Source organism: Ursus americanus, chromosome 22 (genome assembly GCF_024610735.1).
Source record: "Ursus americanus isolate L20-20 chromosome 22, mUrsAme1.1.p, whole genome shotgun sequence".
Taxonomy (NCBI): domain Eukaryota; kingdom Metazoa; phylum Chordata; class Mammalia; order Carnivora; family Ursidae; genus Ursus; species Ursus americanus.
Window position 1 is genome coordinate 13,986,032 of NC_142148.1, and position 12,386 is coordinate 13,998,417.

At 45.5% G+C, this 12,386-nt stretch overlaps 1 long non-coding RNA gene across 1 annotated transcript; it reads left to right on the forward strand.

Moving 5' to 3' along the window:
* The first annotated feature begins 6,711 nt into the window (after positions 1–6,711).
* On the forward strand, positions 6,712–10,900 carry LOC148108021 (uncharacterized). The gene is made up of 3 exons (XR_015721191.1): positions 6,712–6,832; positions 7,108–7,200; positions 10,771–10,900. It is a non-coding gene; the product is annotated as an uncharacterized LOC148108021 (long non-coding RNA).
* The last annotated feature ends 1,486 nt before the right edge of the window (positions 10,901–12,386 follow it).

Consider the following 12,386-nt stretch of genomic DNA (forward strand, 5'->3'; position numbering starts at 1 on the left):
AATATGTAAAATAAAGCATCAGAGAAAAGAGTAGTAGATCGCTGCTGGAAAAGTTGGCATAAATATACAGAAATCATATGTTCCTGTAGACTTATCTAGAAAGGCTCAGACAATATGAGAAAGGTCTTACATTGACTATTTGAATGGTTTTCCTGTCGTTTATATCTAAACATTTTCCTAGATGATCTTTGAATAAATGGCACAGGGGCCAGTCTTGCCAAGAATATCTGTGAAAGAAATGAGTGAGTTTCTTGTGACTTTCATACCCAGGCAAAGCGCAGTTATTGGACGGGATTGTCCTCTGAGTAGACACCATTCAGATGATTCTCTACAATGCAGGGATAAAAATGAGAATAAATGGTTCACCTGCTCCTCAAATCGTGTCCTATAACTATTTCTTCCAGCTCTGCTTTCGGAACAGGTTGTAGCGGGAACAGTTCAGTGTTCTAAAACTTCCTCACTTGCCGGTCTCATTTCATTTCAACTCACTTCACGCAGTCTTGGATCTGCCCCACCATTCCCATGGACGTGTTCTGATAAAAGTTAGCAGTAGCCTAAATATATTCGAACCCAATGGGTATTTTCCAGTCCATGCTTTACTAAACTCCGTGTTGCATTTGCCAGTATGACCATCCCCTCCCTGACATGCACCTCTGATGATCTCTGATATCACCCACGTGGTTCTCTTCTTGGCTCTCTTTATATCTTTTATAGAACCTTCTTCCCTACGTTATTAGCCCAGTATTCTTCCTGGTTTTTTTCATCCCCTTTGTGGTTTTGACATGCAGCTCTTTATGCTCTCAAGTCTTTCTCCACCCCCAAGAACCCCCGCTTGAGACTTGCCGAGCATGTCTGTAAGCACGGCCAGAAGGCCACTGGAGTCCTCATGTTCAAAATGGAAACAACATTTCCAGTCTTTTCAATTTGCTTCTTCCTCTTCATTCCCTATCAGTGCCACTATTATCTGGCTGGTTAGCTCAAACTCTCCTTTTCCTCACTTCCTGTATCCAGTTATCGAGCCTTGTGAATGTTGTCTTTTTTTTTTTTAAGATCCTATTCGTTTATTAGAGAGAGAGAATGAGCACGAGCAGTGAGGAGGGGTAGAGGGAGAAGCAGGCTCCCCACTCAGTGGGGAGCCCGATGTGGGACTCGATCCCAGGACCCCAGGATTATGACCTGAGCCGGAGGCAGACACTTAACTGACTGAGCCACCCAGGCTCCCCTGCCGTAGTTTTTCTCTCCTGGATTATCATAATAACTCTGTCAGTTTGCCTGCTTCCTTCCCCTCCCTACCTGAAGACTGTTCATGCTGCGTGATCCCCCTAAAATGCCAATTTAGTCAAGTCTCTGAATACAGAAATTGCTGGAGTGGCCCCATACCACTCCCAGGCTCTTTCGGCCTCCTTGGTATGACCGATAAGGCTATCCATGTCATGACCAGTTTTTTCTTTTTTTTTTAATAAGGTTTTCTTTTTAAGATTTTATTTATTTATTTGACAGAGAGAGCACACAAGTAGGGGGAGTGGCAGGCAGAGAGAGACTCGATCCCAGGACCCCAGGATCATGACCTGAGCCGAAGGCAGATGTTTAACTGACTGAGCCACCCAGCCGCCCCATGACCAGTTTTTTTTCTTCTTTTTAATTCCTACTGCTACGAACCTTTCATTCAACAGCTAGATACTGATCAAGCCAGTGTATGCCAAACATGACGTGCGATGCTCTTGAGACAGCTTGAATGAAAGGGATGCCGTCCCTGTCCTCGGGGAGCTCAGAAGCCAGTGAAGGAGGCAGACGTTACACGGACAACACAAAGCACAGTGAGGGGTTCTCACCTCCGTCAGACCCAGGATCCATTCTATAGTGTCTGTCATAGACGCAGACCTCATGTTCACCCATCTCCTTTATCTCTCTGTCAATATTCCACCCATGCTGGGCTGCCCCTGCTATAGACCCGGAAAAAACAACACACGAAGTGTGGTATCTGGCTTCCTGGGGGATGGCAGCCCAGAAATGTGGGCAAGTTAACTCACCTCAGGGTGACCCTTGACTGAAGGGAAGTGGGAAATGAGAAGGAAGTGGACAGATACGTTCTCTCTCCTTTCCCTCCTCCACGTACTATCCGCGTGGTCCTTGTGGAGAGGTCCCACGCGTTGGCTGAATGCTGCTGCTCGGAGACCTGCTGCCTGCCTGGGGTTTGTAGGGAAGCAGTGAGCAGGGTGGCGCTGCCTGTCAGCCCTCACTGCTTACATCCTTCCTTTCCACCCTCACTGCTCTGGCTGGAGCCCCCCCAAATAAGAGACAGAGCCTTAGCCTTGTTTCCTGGAGACCCTAGCTAAAACCTAGCTAAAGCCCATCTTCCCCTCCTCTTATTTTGGAAATCCTAGGTAATAGAACCTATTTACATAATTTTTAAAAGTCAGTAAAATTCCCTGATATAAAGGAGTAAAAGCAAATTAATTGAATTAATTAGTTTAAAAAGGAATTAGTATGTATTTTAATATGGAACGCTCAGATACAACTAGACTAAGTCGGAAGAGTAGTCTGATGTTTATACCTGTAAGTAGAATCACTGTGAATGTGACATGTTTCATGATTCAAGTCCCGTGTGCAGGATTGCCATTAGTGATATTTTTCAAAAGAAGTGGAAATCCCTGAAGTTCCAATCTGAACTAAATATGGTATTCCCTCCAGGTGCCCAGTATTGCGTTCCAGGAAAAATTGGAGTACATAAAAAAAGTATAAAAATACTGTGTGTTCAAATGTAAAATGGAGTAAGGTGATATGCTCAGATCCTTTTTTTTTTTTAAAGAATTTATTTATTTATTTGTTTAGAGAGAGTGGAGGGGAGGGGCAGAGAGAAAGAGAGAATCAAGCAGACTCTGCGCTGAGCGTGGAGCCCAGCATGGAGCTCAATCCCACGACTCTGAGATCATGACCTGAGCCTAAATCAAGAGTTGGATGCCCAACCGGCTGAGCCACCCAGGGCCCCTATGCTCAGATCATTATAAACCAATTTTCCATCTATATAATGCTTAGGATATGAGAGAGTTGGACAAAACTTGGAGCATTTCTTTCCTGTATGACGCTGTCCAGCACACTGCAGGAGGCCTAGCACCCTTTGTTCCCTCTCTCCACCCCCACCCCCCCACCCCCGCCAAATACCAACATCCTCCCAGAGAACTTTGCGGGCCACAGACGTCTCCACGGGTGTGCAAAACGCCCCTGGTGGAAGGTATCACCCATGCCAGAAACCACTGCAGGGCGATGATCGTTTGCATCCCTGAGCATGCCCCCAGTTTCACACTCCTGTGTTAACTAACCGTGTTTCTACCGTTGGGCGGGCTCCCTGACTCTCTACCCTTTTAATTCGCACAATGATCTTCCACATCGTAGAACCCATTCCTGCCCCTGTGCGTTCGTCCGCGGGCCGTGTGTTCACAGAGCATTGCGGGGCGTCTCCCTCCCTGCCTGACGTGTAGGGTCTGGGCGTTTGCTGGGTGCCTTCCTCACAGGTAACACTGCCAGCCTCTGCAGGAGTGGGCACACGCTGTGCTCTGTCTGTCCAGTGGTTGTCGCCCCGTGTGGCTGAGAGCAGACAGAGTCTGTGATTTTTTTGTGGGTGGTCTTTTTTGTATGAACCTGGGAACTATCCTCTGCTCTGAATGCATGATTATCCGCCTTCCAGAGGTGCTTACAAAGGTGACCGGAGGGGCGCCTGGGTAGCGCAGTCGTTAAAGCGTCTGCCTTCGGCTCAGGGCGTGATCCCGGCATTGTGGGATCGAGCCCCACATCGGGCTCCTCCGCTGGGAGCCTGCTTCTTCCTCTCCCACTCCCCCTGCTGTGTTCCCTCTCTCGCTGGCTGTCTCTCTGTCACATAAATAAATAAAATCTTAAAAAAAAAAAAAAAAAAAGTGACCGGAGTCACCAGGAAGATTGGGTTTCTTTTCCTTTTGTTAACACAGACTGTTCCATTTCTCCCAGAGTGAGCGCAGTCACTGCTCCTGCTGTGGACATTAAGCTGCCGAGTGCAGCTGGTCTGCCTTAGTGAGTGAAGGACTCCCGAGGGAAGGCTGCCCGTTTGTCTGCCTCTCTCTCTCACTGGCCTTTTGCTTCTAATTATTCTGCCAGTTGTTCCTTCTAGTCATTAAGACCCCATATGTCCAAAGTTATACCTATAATTATAAGATCCTGCTTATCGTCGAAGTTTGTAACCTCTTTGGAGGAAGTAATTCCTGGAGGAAATAATGTGGATAATGTGACTACTTCCAGTTTACGTGTAGGAAGCAGGTACATGTTGATAGGAGGAAAGGGGTGATTAAATTAGGTGATGGGGGCACCTGGTGGCTCAGTCGGTTAAGTGTCTGACTCTTGATCTCAGCTCAGGTCTTGGTCTCAGGAGCGAAAGTTCAAGCCCCACATTGGGCTCTGTGCTGGGCATGGAGACTACTTTAAAAAAAAAAAACAAACTGATACGTGTGTCCATATGAAGATGGGTATCAGGCCAGAGAAGGAAAGCCTGAAGTAAAGCGACTAGCGATCGTAAGGCATAAATAGCATATGAGTATCTACAGAGGGAGAGAAAAGACCCTCTGTTTCTTGCTGCTTTATTTGGAAATAGTTTTAGACTTACAAAAGAATTAGAAAAATCACACACAAAGTATACATACCCTTCACTTCGCGTCCCCTGATCTTTGAAAAACAGCACATCCATCAAAAATCAGGGAATTGACATTAATACAGTGCTACTCTCCATCTTAGCTGAAATTTCGCCAGTTGTCCCAGGATGTGCTTTGCAGCTGAGGGGTCCAACCTAGGATCCCCCATTGTGTTTGGTTGTCACGTCTCCTTAGCCTCCTGTAATCTCAGACAGTCTTTCTCTGTCTCTCCTGACCTTGACACTTAACTGCCAGTTGCTTTGTTGGGTTCACTCTCTAGCCTTTTCTTTTTCTTATTTATAACCTCTCCGTCCGACCGAGAGAAACCTGGCTGTCACAATCTACATTATATTTACTTACTTGCTCGTTCAAGTATATACATGAGGTTGTTAAAGAAACCCTGATCCACACCCCATGTGAATCACAAATTTCCCAACTTGAGTGTCACTGTGTACAATTCATTAGCCTTACGCATTGTATCAAAACCCTCTTCTCCAAAGTTACTTTCTTTCTCACCCCCTTCAGTGTAGTTACTTCATTTTATTATAGTTAGGTTCATTTATTACTGTTTATATTCTCTATGGGGTCTCCCTTCCATATCCTGGTTGATTCTGTTTATCCTGGAGGTGTGTGATATTACCATAGTTCTAGGAATCAGAACTGTATGGAAAGATATACTTAGAGAAGTGTCGCCTCCCCGTCATCCTTCTCCCCACTCCTGCTCCTCTGTTCTTCCCATCTGTTCCCACCTACCTCTGGAAGGTAAGCCGTTCACTGGTTTCCGGTTTATCTTTCTGTATATCTTTCTTACACACCAGTGGCTACATGTACAGTTGACCTTTGAACAACATGGGTTTGAACTCTGTGGATCCACTTATATGAAGACTTTTTTGTTAAAGACGGTACTGTAAATGTATTTTCCCTTCCTTATGTTTCTTAATAACATATTCTTTTCTCTAGCTTAGTTTACTTTATTCAAGGATACAGTATAAAATACCTATAACATACGAAGTGTGTGTTAATCAGCTGTTTATGTTATCGGTAAAGCTCAGGATCAACAGGGGGCTATGAGTAGTTAAGTTTGGGGGGGAGTCAAAAGTTACACATGGATTTTCGATTGTGCAGGGGATGAGTGCCGCTAATTCCCATGTTGTTCGAGGGCCAACTGTACATTTTCTTATATCTCCTTCTTTCTTTCATTAAAGGTAGCATACTATAGGTATTCTTCTGCACTTTGCTGTCTTCACTTAGCCATATAGCCCAAAAATCACTCCATATTGGTTCACAGAGATCTCCTGTGTTATTTATGCCTCCGGTTGTGGCTTTTGCTTACCACTCTGTCTTCTCTGTTTTCTGAGCTCGGAACCAAATATCCAGCTGCCAGCTGGACCTCTCTACTTGTATGCTCCACAGACCCAAGTATAATCTCCTAAGTAGCAATGCACTAGCTTTCTGTGGTCAATTCTTTTTTGGTTTTCTCTTCCTAATCTCAGCATACAGTACTACCAGCTGATCGTGCAAAATAATCTGGACGTTACATCTCCCACAACCAGTTAGTGGCCAACTCCCCTTGTTCTTCATGATGTAGGGTCTAGTCCCTCCTTCCCACCCCCACTAGAACTACCCGTGGTCATGACTCACAGTGGGTCCTAGCTTTCTTCCCCTTTCATTTGACCTTTAAGCCATTTGCCATTTTTCTGGGGTTGGGGACAGCGAACACTGTTCCATAGGGCCACATGGTCTCTGTCACATCCACTCAGCACAGTCGCTGTGGTGTGAAGGCATGTTGGTAATGTGTCAACCAATGGATGTGGCCAAATTTGGCTCCCAGTGAGCTGGATTTGGCCCACAGACTGTAGTTTGCTGACCCCTGTGCTCTAGAGCATTGCTTCTAAACTGTAAATTTGATCACCAAACTCCAGTTCTTGCTAACAAATATCTCTTTATGGATTCCCATTATTCACAACAGCGTTCTCCAAAGTGAAGGGTAGGGAGCACCCCAAGGATCCTATGGGCTTCTGTTCACCTTGGATTGAACATATTCTTTCAGAGATGGGTTTCATTCAAGGACCTGACTGTGGACTTCACCCAGGAGGAGTGGCAGCAACTGCGTCCTGCTCGGAGGCTCCTGTACAGGGATGTGATTCTGGAAGACTACAGGCAGCTGGTCTCCATGAGTGAGTGCAGCTTCCATGTTTAACTCTCAAAAGCATGCATTTCCTCTGTGTCAGAGAAACATGTTGGATTTAATTACGTAGCCTTCAGCATCAGGGAAAGAGGATTTAGGCAGTCAAAGTGTGTGCATGTGCCCACTGCTCCTCCCACCCTTCCTCCAAGTGTTCTGGCTTGATTGACAAATCACCGGGCATCCTCATCACGTAGCTTCTAAAGCTTCAGAGTCCCTGAAATCCAAAGAGCTTGGTCCGAGTTCTGTGTTATTTCCCATTAACAGGGTATCATGTTAGCAAACCAGACGTGATCTGCAAACTGGGGCAAGGAGAAGAGCCATGGTCAGTGGAGGAATTCTCACATCAGAACTACCCAGGTGAGTAAGTGATCTCAGAGCAGGTGGAAACCAGTGGAAAGGAGAGTTCCAAGGCCATTAGCGATCGTGGTTGGTAATGTTTCTCAGGAATCTCTTTTTATAGGCCCCAGACCTTGGGAGGTAATTGAGGATTAGATCATTGTCATGTTGCAGGTATATAAAACATCTTCCCCGAATAAATGTACTCTTCTCTTTAATTGAAAAATTTATAAGGATTTTCGCCACTACATTACCTATCCCCAGAGCCCAGTCCCTCCTTCACCGTACCTTACACATTATTTCTGTGGCATTCGCTATTGCCTACCCCTCCAGCCCCCACCGACCACTGTTACAGACTTGTTGTATATTCAGACATTCATAGATCCATCTTGAGAGAAATAAATCTTGGGGCACCTGGATGGCTCAGTCAGTGAAGTATCCAACTCATGATCTCAGGGTCGTGAGATCGAGCTCCACATTGGGTTCTACCCCCAACGCAGTCTGCTTAAGATTCTCTCTCTCTGGGCGCCTGGGTGGCTCAGTCGTTAAGCATCTGCCTTCAGCTCAGGGCGTGATCCCAGGGTCCTGAAATCGAGCCCCACACTGGGCTCCCTGCTCCACTGGGAACCCGCTTCTTCCTGTCCCACTGCCCCTGCTTGTGTTCCCTCTCTCTCTGGCTATCTCTCTCTCTGTCAAATAAATAAATAAAATATTTTAAAAAAAAGATTCTCTCTCTCCCTCTGCCCCTCCCCCCTCTAAAAAAGAAAAAGAAATCCTGCTTGATTTACATGATCTGACTAGTTACCTTCCATTTTTCTCTCCATCCTTCAACGGAGAAAGCGTGGTTTCACTTTCCATTCTCAGCCCCACGAGGGTAGGGACTATGGTGAGGCAAACAGAGTGTTTCGGGCACAAATTCAAGAAGACACTCACTCTCGGGGTCATGCAGGTGATTTAGAGGTCATGCTTGCCTCACCGTTGTCCCCACCCTGCTCGACACATGTTCTCCTTTTTATTTGTGCAAATTCCAGAGTTCCCATGTCACTGCCAAAATTTCAGATTCACCCCTGCTTTTTGTTTCTTTGTCCTACTGACTGTCTCTCTGAGGTCTGTGTCTCCAGGTCTCACTGTCTCTAAGTGCTTCCTTGGCTCCTGTCTGTCTTACTCAGGCCTCTGTCAGCCATATTCACAGTTCACTTTGTGCTCACTGTTCCCTGTGACTGTCTTACTTTGTTCTGTGTTAAAGGTAGTTTCCTCTTCCCTTCATCCTATGAAACAGGCTGCGGGCGTTGAGTGGGAGCTTGGTTTTGTTTTGGTTTCTGGTTTTGTTTTCTGCTAAATCAACCACAGAGGGGATTTTGCCCTTGCAATGTCCTTAATTCTGGGAGGCTGGGCCTGCAGTTGAATCCCCCACAGCAAGGGAGGTGTGACTCTCATTTCATAGCAAGTGTGGAAAGGCTCACAAGTTACTGTTAATTGTGCTCCTTCCTAGAAGTCGGTGATGTCTTAGAGAAAGACAAGGAAATCCAAAGCTGCATTTGAGGCAAAGCTTATGCCTCAACAATAAAACACTAATTACAGAAAGAAATAATGTATTTGGGAAAACATTGAATCTGGACATGAATATTGTTCCCTCAAGAAAAATACCCTACAGATATGATCCCTGTGGAGCCCATTTGTAAACTAATTCAGAAGTAATTGCTGCGATGAAAGCTATTTTTTTTAAAGTGTTTGTTTTTAAGATTTTATTTATTTATTTATTTGAGAGAGAGAGAGAGCGAGCAAGCATGAGCCAGGGGAGGGGCAGAGGCAGAGGGAGAGGCAGACTCCCTGCTAAGCAAAGAGCCTGATGTGGGGCTCGATCCCAGGACCCCGAGATCATGACTGAAGCGGAAGGCAGACGCTTCACCAACTGAGCCACCCAGGCGCCCCTGGAAAGCTATTTTAGAAAGATTCCTGATGAATACTGTGGATATGGTAAACCGCCACTCTATTCTAAGTGTGAGAAAAGTCATACTGGAATTAAAAAAAAAAAAACAACCCACATATGATCCAGTTAGGAAAGCCAGAAGTCAGAATGAAGACCTTATTCTGCACCAAAACATTCCAGACTTCGAAACAACCTTTTGACTCATAAATGTGGGAAAACCTTCTTCAGAAGAGCCACTCATGACAAAGAAGAGGGCATGTGCTGAAAGGGAACCGAATGAATGCAGTGAATGTAGCAAAACCTTTTCTAAGAAGCCCACCCATGTTGTACGTCAGAGAACTCACACAGGGGAGAAACCCTGTGCATGCAGTCAATGTGGAAAAGTTCTAGGTACTAAACAGGGCCTCACTGCACATCAGATAACCCGCAGAGGAGAGAAACATGGTGTGTTTAATAAATGTGCTGGAACGTTCGTTGTGAAGTCAGACCGTGAGGAACACGAGAGAACACACACAGAGGAGAATCTCTTTGAGTGTGATGAACATGGGTGTGCCATCAGCAAAAACTCCCCCCTCGTTGAGCATCAGTAAGCTATGTGGAAGAGACCTGCGCATGTGTGGCATGTGGGAGAACCTGCTGCCGGAAGTTCTCCTTCATGGAATATCCGTGAACTCACACTGGGGAGAAACTCTATGGACGTAACCAATGTGGGAAATTCTCCTGCCACAAGTCAGCCTTCAGAGTGCATCAGAGAATTCACACCGGAGAGAAACCCTATGAATGGAGTGGATGTGGCAAAACCCACCGTCGGCTGTGGACTGTCACTGGACATCAGAAAATACAGGGGAGAAACCCTATGAAGGTAATAAATGCAAGAGAACTTTTTGCCACAAGTCAAACTTCCTTTTACATCAGAAAACTCATAAGGGGGGTGCCTGGGTGGCACAGCGGTTAAGCGTCTGCCTTCAGCTCAGGGCGTGATCCCGGCGTTCTGGGATCGAGCCCCGCATCAGGCTCCTCTGCTGTGAGCCTGCTTCTTCCTCTCCCACTCCCCCTGCTTGTGTTCCCTCTCTCGCTGGCTGTCTCTGTCTCTGTCAAATAAATAAATAAAATCTTTAAAAAAAAAAAAAAAGAAAACTCATAAGGGGTAAATGCCGGAGAAGCAATGACCAACAAAGCAACAGGTCACATAATTCACAGAATGCTAAAGCCCTATAAAAATGCACAGAGGCGTGAAATCTTATAAATGCAATTAATGCGAGACGTTTTTCTGCCACATATCAACTCTTACTACAACATCAGAGAACTCACTCAGGAGAGAAGTAGAGTGTGTTTCATCCATGTGGTGAAACGTTCAGTGTGAGCTATGAAAACGTAGCACAGTTCAGACTTTATGCCAAGTGAGCCTCCCTTTTAAAATAACGAAACATTATTTAAGTGAAATTAGTCAAGTCTTCTCCACACTGTTACTTGTCAGTATATGTGATGAGGTGAGAGGATCTAACCTCATTTCATTCCAAATCAGTACCAGTTGTTCCTACGATAATTAATTTACTATCTCTCAATTTAGGGTGTTTTCAGGGCTCAGAGTAGACAGGTTGGTTTTGTCTTCCCAGATTCCATAGCCTTTTAGTGACAGACTCTGATTCCTTTAACTGCAGAGGCATCAACTGAGAGGACTCACGGTGGTACTCCACCCCCCGGACCCCTGGGACTGCCACAGGTAAGCATTTGATAAAGCCCAGCTCACGAAAGCCCTCGTGGGAGCTTTGTGGTGGGAGACAGACACGGACAGCTAATATGGGATGCTGAAGCTTCCTGCAGCCAAGTCAAGAAAAGAGCCATTGAGGTAGGAAAAAAATGCAGAGATAAGCAGATTTGAGTAGTAAAGAGAATGCTGATGGTGTTTGAATCCAGAAAGGGTTGGTCTCCCTGGTGTTGGTGTTGTCTGGTATCCACTCACCCCTGTGCTATCAGTGGTTTGAATATGTCAACCGACAGGTTTCTGCTTCTTTCTTCTTTCTAATAAATGGGTTCATAGACGTGTTCTTTAGAATTCGCTGACCAAATTCTGAGGGGAAAAAAAGGCCTCTGTAAGGCCAATTAGAATGACGTTGGCTGCATATATGCAGTTAGGCAGGATTGCCGTTAAGTTAGTACGAGGTGTTTTTCCTTCAAATCCTCATTCCCTTGAGTGGGATTTTTCCCTAAGCTCATTCCTGGCCTCTCTGCCACATTGCACGTCTGTCCCAGGGAAGACCAAGCGTGTTTATTCATGTGGTGAAATTGGCATACGTGTACATCCGCAGGGGCGTGTTCATGTATCACATATACATACGTGTGTGTGAATGTACGTGTGTGTGTGTGTTGCTCTTTTTCTTGAAACTTTTTTCTTGAAACATATTCATAGTTACTTCCAAGCCTTGGTTGCTATTGAGAATGGATTTTATCATCTTTCACTTTAAACCTGTATTCTTGGGGCGCCTGGGTGGCTCAGTTGGTTGAGTGTCTGATGCTTGATCTCAGCTTGGGTCTTAATCTCAGGGTTGTGAGTTCGGGCCCCTCATGGGGCCCCATGCCAAGCAAAACATAAAAAACTATATTCTTTACTGATGGAATTCTTTTTTAATTGTACCAAAGTTGCCTGTATTTTTCCCTCAGTTTTAGTACTTTCTTGCTTTGTGTTTCAGAACGTTCCGCGTGCTGCGTGTTAGGTCCGCGTGTTAGCTGTCTGTACAGTTACACCTTCTGGCTGCCCGCTTACTGTGGGTTCTGTGGCAACACGGGCTTCTGCCCATTACTGTACTGTTTTCCTTTATTGTTTATGTGTACCATTATACAGAGGGAAAAGCTATGTGTTGGGAAGAATGTTTTTCACATCCGAGAGAAATGGTAAATGCAAGAAATTCACTGAACCCCAAGCAGGGTAGAAACAAAACCCCAAGGCACGTCAAAATCAAATTTCAAGACACATAAAAATCAAAGCCAAATTTAATAAAGAGGAAATCTTTAAAGTAGCCAAAGGAGGGAAAAAAAGACATTCCATAGAGGGTGTATTTGTTTTCTGCAGCTGCCATGACAAGTACCACAAACTGAGTGGTTTGGAACAACGGAAATCCACTGTATCACAGTTTTGAAGGCTAGAAGTCAGGATGAGGGACCGGCAGGGCCGTGCTCCCTTCTGAAGGTTCTCGGGAAGGATGTCTCCCAGGCCTTTCTCCTGCCTTCTGGTAGTTCCGTGGCTCATGGGAGCATCACCCAGTCTTCACGTGGCATT